The sequence below is a fragment of the Drosophila miranda genome, chromosome XR, assembly GCF_003369915.1.
Source record: "Drosophila miranda strain MSH22 chromosome XR, D.miranda_PacBio2.1, whole genome shotgun sequence".
NCBI lineage: Eukaryota > Metazoa > Arthropoda > Insecta > Diptera > Drosophilidae > Drosophila > Drosophila miranda.
In genome coordinates, this window is record NC_046674.1 from 16773733 (window position 1) to 16789053 (window position 15321).

The following is a 15321-nucleotide window of genomic DNA, read 5'->3' on the forward strand; positions in this document are numbered from 1 at the left end:
CTGCACAAGCATGGCTATAGATCGGTGGATAACATAACCCTTGAAGCACTTAATACCGCGTTTAAAATGCGAGTAGAGACAATATACCCTGATAAGTGCTCTCCAAGTACCACTACCGTGTACCGTGTAAAACAATTGTGCCACCTCCCACAACACCTTGACGGACCTCAGCACAAGGACGTGTATCAATTACATCTGTATGCACATGCCCTTCTGCCATCTGCCATCCGCCCTGCTGGGTCCTCGTAATTGATTGAGTAGCATTTTTCAAGCAATTAACTTTGGTACTCCACTCGTCAACGTACAATGTGCAAACAAACAGCTTAGATTTAGTGGATGTGTTGATTCCCACTGATGTAATACACGGCGTATGCTGAGAGGGGGTTGCATGTGCTGGGAACTCTGCTGTACATATGTATGTATATAAGAAAGATGTTAACAGATGGTCTGCTCTCCATTCAAATTGTGTGGCTGCGGTTCGAGATGTTGCACAACAAGATGGCCAATAAATTTGGATGCCGCATTTCTCTATCTCCATCTATCTATCTATATATTTCAGGGGTATTAACATATCGCGCATACGCAATGGGGACCAGCGTGGGAAGCAGCAGCAATAGGCAGTGTGCCAGAAGACAATGTATTTGTTGACAGCACAGGAATTATTAATAACGTACGTGGCCCACATAATTCATCATCATGGGGGACAGACCGTGAAGCTCTCTCGCATGACCCTGGAGGAGTCGGCTCTGCCCTGCTCTACCCTGCCCTGGTGTGCTCTGCTCTACTACCCCCAACGGGTCCATAGCTTAAATATCTTTGTGGGCTAAGGCTGTGAAAACACAAGTCAGAAGCCGGCTTAGCCAAACAAAGGCGAATTAAGTGCACAGACGATGGGCGGAGGAGCAGGAGCAGGCGGTCCAAAAGAAGAAGGAAGTAAAGTGTGTAAGACCAAGGGAGGAATCACAAAAAAAATGGAAACTGAAATATGCAAAATTAGCGCTGATGGATTTTCAGGAAGGAAACCGGTCATGGGGCTTGGCAAGAGGCGGCCGGAAGAAACTAAGCAACTAGCAAGCTCCAGAAACACTCCCACACACAGACGAACAGAGATAGAAAGCGGGAGAGCGTGGGACAAATATAAGCTGATGGAAGAAGGACGAAGGACTGCCTGCTGCAGCAGCCTCTGAGCTTCATGCACGTAGTTTTTGAGTGTTTTTACGAGCAGCTTTGCATACTTTGGCAGTATTTTTACATTTTGTTGAACGCGTTTTGTTTGCGCCGGATGGAGGGCGAGATGGAGAGCTGTGGCAGCCACTTGGTCCGTGCCACTTGCACCCTGGAAGTGCAATTGAAGAGCGACATAAAGCAGCGATTTGACTGCGGCTAAGCGCCATTCAATTAGGCCACAATTGCCTCGCTTCCGGGCTTCCATGAATACAGGCTTACAGGCTTTCTGCTTCTCCCTGCTTCCTCCCTGACACCACACTTTAAAAAGACTTCTTTAAGAAGCCCAAATCAATCACACAGTTCATTAACAGCGATTGTTTCGTGCTCAATTGAGCCGGTAAATGTTAAATAATTCCCATTATCAAGTGCAAACAAGTTCGAAGTAGCACAAAAATGTTGATTGCCATTAATTTGTGATTTACTCCCGCTGCTCTGACTCCTCCGCCTCCTGATGGAGATTGTACTTGAAGTGCGACTCGAGCAACAACATGCCAAGAAGGAGAAAACCAATCCCACTTAACACCAAGAGGTTCTCAAGTGTCCTGAGCTATTTGAATAGATTCTTGGAAAACAGCACCAGTAGGGGAGAGGAAATGTTTGGTACGTGGAAAATGTGGTTGTTCAAGTAAACGAAACCATATTTTAATATTCAAAGGTAGCCTATTCTTAAGATGTTTTTTGAGAAAAGAAGAATCTCTCAAAAATCTTCGGAGTGGCAGATAGCTTTACTGTGCATTCCTTGACCATCTCTAGCCATTCCTTCCTTTGAAAGCATTCCCTTCTATTCCCCATAAAATGTCTTTGTTCGCTTCTGCATTGCTTCTCCCTAGGAATCAACGTTGACTGGCTTCTTGGTCAAGCAAGAGTTCGACTAACCTATTCAGAAATGTTTATGCCATGGCAGCCAATTCATGGTGCTATATTTTTCAACGAATATTTTCACAGGCGATGCGCTTGTCCGCCCAATGGACTGGTCGGAAATGGGTTAAATGGCCTTGCTGGCCGCGGGTCCGATGCGAGCTGCACTGAACAGCTGAACAGCCAGCTGGCCAGCTCCCCCGTTTGGTCTATTGTTCCACTCTGCGTGCTTTTCAATTATGCATTAAACTATCGCATACACATCGCAGCGGATATAAAAACGCTTTGCCGCTGCTGCTTGACACTGTGCACATCCGGTTGGGCCGTGATAAGCATTTTACGGGCTTTATCGCGGCGCATGCAACGTCCGAAATGGGTTGCCCGAGGGCTGGGGCTGGGGCTGGGGGCTGGGGGCTGGGGGCTGAGGGCAAGCAGTCATCTGCCTGGCTGCCTCGGGCTGCCTCAGGCTGCCTCGGACTGCCTGTCCTGCCTGTTGAGGTGGCATGGCATTCCGAGGAGTCGACCACTTTTTATTTTCCACTTTGCTGCAAGTTTATAAATAAAATGTGCATATGTGACACTCGCGCACGCAATGGTGGCAGTTACAGGGGCTGGAACCAAATACCAGCGCGCGAACAAAAACCGGAAGCCATGCATCGCAGTCGACTCTGCTCCGGCATCATCCACCGCATCCACACCATCCTTCACCCGGCTTTGGTATTGTTTTTGCCACACGTTGCGGCTTGCTAAAAGTTGTGCCTCGCCTTCCACGCTTGTTTTTCATTCCGCGCTGACATTTACGTTGCTGTCATTAATTTTAAGCTGCCTGCTTTTTGGTTTGGGGCTCCAGCTCTTGCTCCTGCTCCTGCTCCTGCACCTGCACCTGCACCTGCTCCAGCTCCTGCCCTGTCCAAATTACAAGTTAACCGGCTGAAAGAACTCAAGCTCCAACTTCATATCCAACTGCAACTCCCATTTACATTTGCATTTGCATTCGGCATTCACGATTCACCTACGCTCTACCAGCGTGTGGCGGAAAATTGTTGTGAAAATCGAGCAGAAACTTTTCAGAATTTCAGTGTTTTTTATATACAACGCCAGCATTTGGATTAAGGCCCTTGCAGGGAACACTTAAGAGATTTATTCGAGCTCATTTTGGTGATATTTAATTACGGTAAATATGCAAATATAAGGTTCAATGCATACATACGAGACCTGATTACCAGACAAACTCAAAAGTCCATTAACAGCCGCTCTGCTTAAAATTCTGTCATATTCGTGCTTTGACATTCTAAAAGATGTTAATGACAGAACGTCAATTAAGAATCCCAACAGATTTATTTATCAACAGCTAAAATACAACTAATTTGATTGAACAAAAGTTGAATATTGAACAACAGTTCGTGCACTTATCATCGACAGTCCTCTTCCAAAAGGAAAGAGCCCTAAAACTACAAGAACATTCACCCGAACTCCTGCAGGTATAAAACATCCTTCTGTTTGCACAAAACTTTCGGTTGAAGCTCTCGCCAAAATCTGGCTTAATCAGTTAGAACGCCTGTCTAAGCCCTATAATAGTCGCCGTCGCCGTCGTCGTAGTCTTCGTCTTCATCGTCGCCGTCGCCGTCGCCGTCGCACAGTGTCGCAGCATTTCGCATTCAAAATGCAATTTAAAAGTTTTCATTTTCATTTTATTAAACATATACAAACAGATATACTTATGTATATATCTGAACCAATTCCCTTTTATTTTTCTTGTACATTTCCTTTTGATTTTATTTGGCACAAAACTATTTGAAAAGTTTTGAATTTAATGCGCAAATACGTATTATGTGCCCCTCCATCTGTCCGGAGATCTCTACGCTCCTCTCCGACTATCTGCCTGTCTGTCTGTCTGTCTGTCTGCCCTGACTGTCGTCCGGCATTTGTCTGACTGTAATACATTCTAACAATATTGTCGTTTGTCGCAGAGTCTCGTTTCGTTTGGTTTCGTTTCGTTTCGTTGGCAAAGTTTGTGCACTGCCTGGCTGAAATAATAATTGAATGTCACTTGAACGACAAGTTGTGCTCGGGCGGCTGGTACTGGCACTGGCACTGGCACTAGGACTGGGGCTCGGGATTTGGTTTGGGCTGAGTCTGAGGCTGAGGCTGAGAGCTCGGCCGAGGCAGCCGCCGAGCAAACTACCAAACAATTTTGTCAAAGTGACAAAATGCCGTACGGAGGCTGCCAGCTATCCGGCTATCCTTCTATCCTCCAGCTAGCCAAAAAACTTGTTTTCACAGGCTTAGCCAAGTCTCTATATATGTATTTTATCAGCGGTTTTGCTGGCTTTTTCGACTTTGTTGAGCTGCAAGTGAATTCTCGGAACGGGGTTGGGTGGCGTTTTGGGGGCTGGTGGGGAGGAGTTTTGAGAAATTCAATTGAATTTTGAGCAGCTCAAGGGGAATTTTTAATTGAGCGCAGACAAATCTTTCGCCCAGAGCAGACCGCACACATAGTTTCGTTAGTTGTAGCCAAAATCCAAAGCCAAACCCAAAGCGAAAGCCAATGCCAAAGTCGGAGCCAGAGCCAGGCCAAAAATCTAAGCCGAAGCCAAAAAAGCTGTAACCACATTTTAGGTCCCCGAAAGCGACTCATATAAATCACGAATGAATTAAGTGTGGCCTGACCTGTTACCATACTCTTGGAGCTCCCTTTGTAGCTTTTTGTGTTCGGTGTTTTCCCGCCCGTCTTTTCCTTTCCTTTCCATTCCATTCCATTCCTTTTCCTTTGATAAACTTGAGACGTGCGCCCTTGTCCGTGGGTGTGCACACACACTCACACACACACACACACATGTGTGTGGGTGTCCGAGTGACTGTTTTCGTAAGTCAGAGGCAACAACATGGGGAGCGGAATAGCTGTGGCTCTGGCCAGGATGCCCTTTGCCGTTCGTCATTTGAGTCATTGCGGTCAAGGCATTCGCCCCATTCGCAGCATCTTTCCCCCACTCTGTCCCTCTTTCCCTTTCTCTCTCTGTCTCTGTTTCTGTCTTGGCTTTAATACTCGTCTGTGGCTGTGCTGTTTTAATGCTTTATTTGCACGTGTTGACGTTTATCTCGGTCCACACAGATACAATACTCGCATATCCTTTTGCGAACATTGGATTATCGGGCCAAAAAAGTTTACCCGCCAAAAGCCGAAATGGAAATGTGGCCTGAACTTGGTGGCCCCAAAGGAGATTACCCAACAAATTGTCCTGCTAATGCGACGCTCGCAAAGGGAGGACAAAATCAAAGAGTGTAAAAATGAATTCCCAAGGAAACTAGCTCAGAAGGACATTGCACATCCTTCAATGCAAAAGTTTCTCCTATAATGAAATTAATTGAATGTCTCAACCACAACCGATCCCCCGTCCTACGTTCTGGCCCACGCAATTTGGCAACTGTTTGCTGATTTGTTGAAACGTTGATGCACATTAGGCCACGTTTCTCTTTCGAACTAAGGGCTGTGGGTGGGTGTGTGTGTCCTTGACGACGCCTTGCCTTAGTCTTTGCCACTGCCAGAACGACTTGGATTGGGATTGGGATTGAGATTGGGACGCACACATGTGGCCAGCAAATGAAAGTTTGTCTATGCAGCGCCCCAACGCCTCTTAGCTCTGTCTGTGCGGGCATGTCAGGCTGTGGGATGTGGGGTGTGGGGTGTGGGGTGAGTGTGTGTGTTGACCTATCAGTTTACGTGCCATTTAGCACTCAATTAAATTCGTACAGCGCAAACACACAGGAAACACCCGAGAGGGAGCAACCGAAGCAAGAACATTTAAGTAAATGTGCGCTCATCAGAAGGGTGAGAGGAGAACGGAGCACGGAGAACGGAGCACGGAGCACAAACCCAAGGATATAGAGAGCAGGGCATTGAAGTAAAGAAGGATTTGCAGTGGCAGTCCAATCATTGGCCGCCCTGGCTTCCTTCTCCCTTTTCCCGTCTTCCACTTCCTGTTCCTCTTCCTGTGTGTGCTCTCCTCTCCGACTATTAATCAAAGCACTGAACATTCGTTGAAAGCAATTTATTTCGTTATCGAATGGATGGATGGGCTAAAAATTATGCAAGCAAAGCGAAATAAAGAACTTCTGCAGTACTTTCTGCAGTCTCATGTTGCATCCTCGAGAGTGGTCTCTCAATTCAGCCTTGGACAGGCTTCAGCCTCAGAAGAAGCCGTCTGTCAACCTCAGAGTGTGCTGTTTGCTCTAATTAAATGTGTGAGATTGTGTTCCCTCATCCTGCGCCGGAATCCTTCCTCACATGGAACATAATTCATATTTATCGATCCAGCGACCCACTCAAATATTTTACTATTTAAATTGAGATTGCTGCCAGCTGTTTGCCGACTCTGGCCGGGAAATAAATGAGTTTCGGTTTAGTTACAATTGGTTTCAATTTTTGTGCAGCCTTAAGATGACACGTGCTGTTAAGTGCTCACACTCTCAGTTACACACTCGACCATTTCCTGATTTATCTGCTCGGTTTTTATCAAACTACGGCCAGACATGGGCCGAGTCCAGCCGGGTCCAGCCGAGTCCTCCTTCCGTTTGCACGTCAGAAATTGCGTATACCCAACGCTGTACAGGCTGTACAGGCTGTTCAGGCTGGAGGCACAGTATTTGTATGGGCCTATTGATTTTGCGACGCTTGATTAAACAGCGACAGCAACCGCTCAAATCTGAACGCGCTTTGCAATTGAGTTTCATCCTCGTGGCCATTACGAGTGTAACAAGCAGCCGGCAATCCAATTACGATTCCGTTTCTGGGCCACAAACGTAGGCCGACTCTGGCTCCGACTCCTGCTGATTGGCTGTCTGAGTGAGTGACTCACTGACTGACTAACTGATTGGCTGGCTGAGTGCCTTAATGATTGCCAAATTAGCCAAAAGTGCACTTAGCATTAAGTCGGACCGAGCCTCCCTTGTAGGACTCGCCAGATTACCAAATTTGATTTGTTAACTGATTTTCACGCAGATTATAAATATTCTCCCTTTCTTTTATCGAATCCAATTTGAATACACCACTGTTCAAGGGAGGTAACCCAATCCAAGCGACCTCTCATAATGGGACATTTTACAGGAATTTAGAATTCAAGTCCCTGGCCAAGAGCCACCAGCAACGTCCTGGCACTGTGGATTTGCTGCCCACTTAAATTTTGGTTAAAGTTTATGCTGTCAATGTGCGCACCATTGAAACCTGAAACTGTGACAATTTCGGGGCCAAGAACTTTACCGTTTGCCGTAACAATATGTTGTGGGCGGGTCCTCCGTCCTCTCTATCTCTTCGTCTTCCTCTCTATATGAGAACGTTGTGAAAACTTTGCCAACTGGGAGAAGAGTACGCCCGAACGTACGTACTGTGGATATGCTCGTATCGTGGCTATGTTGAACATGCCGCATGCCGCATGCAGCATTTACCTGTGTGCGTGCAGCCTCAAGTGCTCCATAAGTAGTCCTGTTGTATCCGGTATCTATCTCTAGCCAATCCACCGCCTTACCCAGTCTCCACCTCCCCCTCAATGTGCGAGTGCGGGTGCGTTTAGTTACAGGATCTTGTGGTAAGTAAAGCATTGCAGCCTCGAGTCACATGCCACACGCAAACTAACAGGAGTACGTACACACCCATACACACATATAGGTGTGCAAGAAAAAACCAGGCAGCTAACCCACAAGTTGCACAAGTTGCATTCTGGGTCATCTTTGGACTGGCCGCCACTGGGGAGGAGCCCGTCCTGGTCTGGGTCCTGCTCCTGCTCCTGCTTCTGGTCCTGGCCATGGCCAAGCAGCGTGAAAGTGGCAACGGAGAAGGTGGATGTGGCATGGCATACTCATACTCCACACGAGCATCGCTGCGGTGCACCTCAAATATTATTACCAGCATTCTTACTGATATTGCCATTGCCATGTACAAGACTGGAGCACTCTGCACACGACTCCACCTGCTGCCACTTGCATGCCAACTGGACATGTATTAGGGACAACTTCCACTCGTTATCGTTGGCCAGGCCCCAGCCAAAGTGGTGGTCGGGGCCCCACGATTATGGCATCAGGGATTGGAATGTTGTCTGATCAAACTTCTTTCAAGGACTTGCTTATATAATTGAATTGTGTTTTCTGGAAGGAAACTTGTCCTCCGAAAAAGGGTGGCTCAGCTTAAAGAGCTAGCACGATGGAATATCTTCTTCAAAAGTTTTCAAGAAATAGCTTTGGGCTTCATTGGGTATCTGGTATTCAAGGCTTCTTCTTTTCCCCTGAATTCTGTTTGATTTGGACTTCCAAGGATGGAAAGGATATTTTCGAATTGATTAAACGATTATAAGAAACCGTAATTTAATCGTAACATTAAATTTCCTTTGTGGGAATACTTTTTGATTCGCCTTGATTCCAACTGGGATTCTTGCTGTTGTCGCTCTCGCAATTATGGCATTCAGAAAGCTGGCTACTTATGGCGGTCAAGCAGCGCAAAAGACATACAACATGAAGAGCACCCGCAGAGCTGATGATGATGACGATGATGATGAGGTTGAAGGAAACGCGTAAAACAGCCAAGAAGGAGAGGAAATTTAATCCAAATTCCAGCAAACGAGTCGAAAATGTGTCCCGCACTTGAGGGTGGAAAGTTCTGTACTTAAAGTGCCGGTAAAATGATGACATATTTACAGTTGTGGCAACAAATGTGGGCTGGGGGGAGGCAAAAATGCAGCAACATAATGAAGTATTACGTATACTGGTATGTGTGTGCAATGCAAAATGTTGGAATACAATTACGAACAATAAGTCTGCATATAATGCAATATGCAATCGTAGGAGTGAAAGTATATAGGTACATACATAGATATGTACGTACATAATTACTTGTATGTGTAGCATAAGGTATTTACTAGTACATATCGCATACACAAAGAAACGTGCACATTTTTATTTAATTTTGTTGCAGCTCCATTTGTTTGTTGTTTTCTGAAGCGCTCTTGAAACTTTGTGCAGCGCACGCAGCCGAGCGCTTAATTTGCAACATTTCTTTGTCACAAGCACAAGAACAAGAACATGCAATAGCAACAGCACCAGCAACAACAGCAACAGCAACAGCACCAGCAGCAGCAGCAGTGGCAGAAACAACGCCAATATGTTGTTGCTGGCACGCCTGGAAGGCGGCAACGGCAGCGGCAGAAGCAGCGGCAATGGCAACGAGGACGACGACAACGACAGCTCGCACATTGTAAATAAGATGTAATAATTTTAAAACGTAAAAACCTAACAAAAAGGAGCAAAATCGTTGGCCAGATGCTGAGGCGGGGGGAGGAGAGGCCTTTTGTATACATGTCTGGGCGCAAAAAACACCCAAGAGGAGGAAAAGGTTTGGTCCACGGCGAAGCCACCAATACCCTCTCAGGGAGGTGTTCTTCTGTTTCGAAATTCACTCCGATATTAGCTACAAAGTAGGCCCAATTTATAAATCACTTTCAGGAATATCATTGACGATATTCTATCCTAGGGACACAAATAAATTCTAAAGCTTTTCAAGCATCTTTACTTTCTTCGGACTGTCTGCTCTCTATCCATAGTTAAAGGACTTTTTGCGAGGGTAGGCAAAAGAAAGACAAACCTATTAGGCCACGAGGGGAAGAAGGGCTCGGTGATGGTGTCGTCATCATTGGAACACAAAAACACACACACACATACACAATGCATGTTGCAATTGACAGCAGAATGGCAGGCAGAAGGCGCAGCTGCTCTCGGTTCTCGCCCCCGTGCCACATATACTCGTAGTATAGCAAGAAAAGCAAGGCAAGGCGGTAGCCACTGTTCATTCCCCCGTCCCCCCTCCCCTCGCATGTCACAGCCCCCGCAGTCAGTCGGAAGAGCAGCGCAGCTGCTGCTCATGCCCAAAAAACCGTTCCGTAATTAAGTGCTGCCGGCAGCTCATGTGTTTGTGTGTGGCAGCGAGAGTGGGTAATGAGAGACCCCCAGAATAGTGGGCGTGGTCATGTGTCCTGACCCACAAGCAAAGATCCTGCTTAGCCATTTGTTCTCCTATTTAGTTGGCGTTTTTCCTCAGCCTCGAGTGCCATATATTTTCAACTTTAAATTGGAAATTCCTTGAGCAAATACTACGACTATTGCTTCTGCCATGCAGCAGGCAGCTCGTTTCATTATCATCCCAGCTGGATTTTTCTGCTTAAAAAGTGTAAGTAGTATCTTTGCTTTCTGAAATTGAAGGGCCAAAACAAATTGGAATTGCAACTTTGAATGGGCTAAGCCCGCCGGGAAGGCCAACAGGCAGACCAACAGGCTCTCAGTCTCAGTCTCACAGCGAGACCTGCGCTGACATTTCGATACCAGCTGACAGAATCCCGGAGAAAAAGTTGGCCAGTTGGCCAGAAAAGAGAAACGTCTCTGGAAAATAGGGACAAACTTGGCAGCGATAAGCGGCTAAGCGGAAGACAATTGGAATACGGCCAAGAAGCCCCCTTGGCGCTGTCCGGACTTACAAATCGGTTTCACCTTTTCTTGCACACAAATCGCAGCAAACTTTTCGTGTCGCATTCTGTCGGGCATTTTCTCTGTAAAATATTGACAATTGATTCGGGGATAGTAGAAGGACCTTTCATTTGATATCTGCTTCTCTTTCAAATCTCTTAGCTCGATAGCCGTTTTGTGTGTTTCTTTGCACATTGAAAGATAATACTACATTATTCATTCGACAGGATTCCGCCGTAGGGTCTACTTATGAGCTGAAAACACTTTGGGAACCAACCACCACGAATAAATGTGGAGAAACCCGATCAGATCGGAGATGATCAGATGATGAAAATAACAAGAAGGTTAAGGATAGTCTGCCTCGTAGTAAGGAGAACTTTCGCGAGGATCAGTACATGGCCGAGTTGCATGTTAACACCGCCGTACAGACGATGCTTATGATCACTCGGTTCGTTTTGTAAAATAAAGCTGGTCATAGAGTCAGTACGGTTCGTATGTGACCAACGCTGCTATGGCTCTTTGCGATTGTCTTAAAATCTATGCCACACTTTAGCCAAATTAAGCTAAAAGGAAGCTCCGCAAAGTACTCGGCTTATATGTATGTATGTATGCATGTACACTGGCATCCCTATATGTGTGTGTGTGTGTGTGTGTGTGTGTGTGTGTGTTCCATTTAGTTGAAAAGTAAGCACCGCCCACGCAGGCACACGGACAAAAGCAAAAGAAATGAACATTTGAACAAACGAGGAAAAAGTGTGCAGAGGTTTTTTAGTTAGTGCCGAGCGTTTATTTTCAATTTGCTAGCGAATTATTCCCCCGCACACCCATACACCCATACACCCACACACTCGCATGCACACACACAGACGTGTGTGGGCCAGGTCCTGCTCTTAGCCATTGTTTTAGCCAGCAGCTATATTTTAAGGTTATTTTCCAGTGGCAAAGCCCGAGTCCTCTTCGCGGCCTTTTCGCTGCTCGCCTGCTCCTTGGCGGGGCGCAACTGGCTGCTGGCGGGGCGTTAAGCAGCTTAGCCGGAGCGCTGCCAGCCGACATAAATTAAAATGGCCGACGTTGCTTTCTGTTTGTTTCCGTTTTCTGCTGCATCCGCATCCGCACAAACGAACGCACAGACACATAGACAGTCACACCTTTGCCCTGGCTTTGTCCCTTTGTCCCCCTGATCCTCCGTCCCTCTTCCATTTGTTCATTTGCGTGGCAAACAAATCGCTCGAGCGGCAACAAATTGAGTTTCTTTATGATGTCCCATTTGTGTGTCGTGTGTCGTGGACCGTGTGCAGGTGTGCGGATCACTCTACCCCAAATACTCGTATGGGTGTGTGTGTTTACGGGACAGTTTCCCAAATGATTTTTCATCTCGCCTTTTTAGCTTAGCGGCGCCCTGTCTGCCGCCTGACTTCTGTTTGCCCGCCCGGCAAATAATTTCTTATATCAATCACAATTAATTATGCAAGTTGGGTGGCGTGGGGATATACCTTTACATGACGTACGCTCCGACATTTTTCCTAATTAGATTATTCCGGAAACCCCATCGCCCCCGGGACGCAATGTGTAATTTCACGCTGGCAATAACTGATGCGGTTGGCTCTGCTCCATTCCTAGATGCTATTCCTGATGCTATTACTGTAATGCATGCTAGAAGGCTTTCGGGGTCGGCAACGCATCAGCAACACCCGAGAGTAAATTGTTGCTCTTGCAGGAAGGCGATCCTGGCCAAGCTAGAAAGAGGAGGAATTTCCATTACGTGCGAAAAGAGAATCCAAATAATTAGGGTTTCCATCCGGCAACGAACAGGGGATACCTTGTAAAGTGACTGAAGAAGACGTTTATTTTTGGCCTGCAAAATCTAAGGATTCCACTAACAGTCTGTTTTACCTTCCTCTGCGTGTACTTCTTCCAAGACCAATGCCTTAATGTCAATCAATCGATGAGACTATGAAATGCAGTTTACGTTGTAGAACTTCATATACGGAATATCTAGCACTTCAGTTCTAGTGGAGAAGGTATATGTACGTACATGTATCACTCGGCTTCCCACTGCCCGTTGCATGCCAGGCGCTCTGGCCAATTACACCCTTGATACCCATTGGGTTTGCATTATAAAAAAGGTACGAAGGATAGCGGCGGCAACATCCAGCGCGTAATGAAGTGAAAATTGTCCTTAAGCATCAATTTGCAGCAGCGACAGCCGTGGCAAGGACGACGGAGGACCACGAGGAGGGCCCTGCTGCTGTTGCGGCTGGCGGTGTACCCTTATAATTTGATGCTTGCCGATGCGCGATAAATATAATTTGTTGCACGTCATGTGTATTAACTTTTTGCAGACACTGTTCTGTCACTTACCCCGAATGACATCAGCGCACACGGGCACAGAGGGCTAGGGATAGTGGCTCTGGCTCTGGCAGTGGCAGTGGCAGTGGCATTGGGGCGTGCCCGCGTTCTGGGACTTGGCGGCGTTTCCATTATGCAGCCATTTGCACACTCTATCGCCTTCCATTTGTGTGTCTGTGTGTGTGTGTGTGTGTGTGTGTGTGTGTGTGTGTGTGCTGACCACGCCCACAAATTGTAATTAAAATTGCATAGCAAAATTGATTATGTATATAATAGTGCTATTTTTTTTGTGTGTTATGATGCTCCGCAGAGTGAGAGGGGAGGGCAAGAGGAGCGTCCGGGTATCTGTACTTGGGCATAAGCAATTTCCAGCTGGTCCCCAAAGTTCGCCAAGTGGAAATTTTTAATTAAAAGCAAATGCTTTTGAGTTTGAGTAAATTTCTGAATCAGAGTCCCGGGACGCTTGCGGCGCAAGACTGCGGCAGAGATTGCTCCGCCTTTTGGACCGCTTTTTATTCGGCGCTGGGGGCAACCTTCAATTAGGCAAAACTGACCGCCAAAAGTTAGCTATCACCTTGACGATTTTCTGGCTGTGTGTGGATGAGTCTTTTAGGGTGCATCCACTACCAGCTAGCAGTCATAGAGCAGTCGGATCATGGTTTTCAATCTGGAAAAGACTCCAGTTTGTCGGCGGGCGGAGGCAGCATGATAAGCCAAAAAACATAAGCATTTGTTGGGGCAACACAACGGTGCAAGCCTGCTTCCCGGGCAGCCCTTTTCATCCTGCCACACGTCATATTCCGTTTCGTGCGAGATGAAAATTCACAGCCGAAAAAAATGGAGTGACGCGCCACTCTGCATGTTTCAATTTTGAATGTGTTGCTCGCTCTTCCCTTGCCATTTTTTCCGACTCAGCAGCAGAAAAAACACCAATGCAGTGCACTGCACTCAAAACGAAATAAATAAAATCCTCTGCTGGCATCAACAAATAAATGGTGGGGATGCTACGGTAAGGCATGGTACGGCATGGAATGGGGGGAGTGTCAGTCCTGGTAATAGACAGATGAATACGGCCAGTGGGGCAGCATAGGGCTGAATAAATCCGGTAACAACTGCGAGCGTTCACATTTAATTTTTGGTACTTTTTTCAGCGAATCAAAGGGCAAACAATGGACGGCCTGTCCCCTTTTTGATTATAGACAAACAAAGTCGTAATTGTGTGCTGTAATAAATTCGTGAAAATTGGCCGGATAAAGCGGTTTCTAAATGAAACCCAGGGTACAATGAGAGAAAATATATTCAATGAGAAGCAAACGAAAGTCTGATCTATTATGGCTGATCTAAACTTTGAGAAAATTCGTCACCACAGGTATCTGGACACAAAAGATGGCATTCTTTGAACAACAAATTGAAATACTAATTTTCAAAGAAAGATACTCCCACAAAAGCCTACAATTAATAAACGTCACTTAAACATTAATTCTTATTGTCTTCTTGTCAGTATTCTAACTTCAATATTTATCTGTGTTCGGGTTTGCTATTTATTTCCCGCCAAATTGGCCAAACCCCTGGGCATGGTACAAAATATTATATAAACATCTGTCTGCATGGGGCACAAGGTTTGTTTTCAATAAAAGTGAATATTGGGGAGCGGGTTGATCAGGGTTCCATAATTGAATTGCCAGCATAATTGATGTTTAATTAATAAACCAAATGCAATTTTTGGCACCACCAACCCTCAGTACAGAGCAATCATAGGCATGTCTGGCAGCCAAATTGCCATTTAGCTACTACCAGGCACTACTACCTTCATACATAAATGTATGTATGTATGTATGTTCATATGATACACAGACAGAGCGACATAATCCGTACGGACTCTCGCTTCGTTTGAAATAATCAAAGCAACCAACAAATGAATATGTCACCTGGGCCAAAAGCCACACCCCCATATCCCCCCTCGCACAGCAGGAGAGCAGATGTCTGCGCCCCGGCAGTGGACTTTGAAGACAGTTGGGCAATAAGCCAAAGGCAAGAGGCGAAGGCAAAGCCCACACTGGCAATATCATCATCATGAACTACAGGACACTGCCGTTGGACGACTGGTAGCAAATTGAGGCAACCCCACACGTGGCAACACAACTAAACAGCACAGCACACATACCTGTACGGCACACTCGTAAAGAGGGAATGAAATTAAAGTTTATACCGTGGAACGTTCATGAATTTGCTGTTTATGAAATACCTTTACCTTTATTCCTATTAGTGCCAGGAAATCTCATTAGATATGAACTAAATAGACGTAAGCACCCACTGTGATGGCTTAACTCTGTTAATACTCTTACTCTCACTCTGTCACTGCCACAGCTGGGGGTTATTATGCTT

The 15321-nt window shown here is 46.2% G+C and overlaps 1 protein-coding gene across 2 annotated transcripts in view; it reads right to left on the reverse strand.

The window, feature by feature from the left end:
- LOC108151997 (junctional adhesion molecule A) overlaps positions 1 to 15321 on the reverse strand; it is a 99817-nt gene that overhangs the window by 3588 nt on the left and 80908 nt on the right. The window lies entirely within an intron of this gene.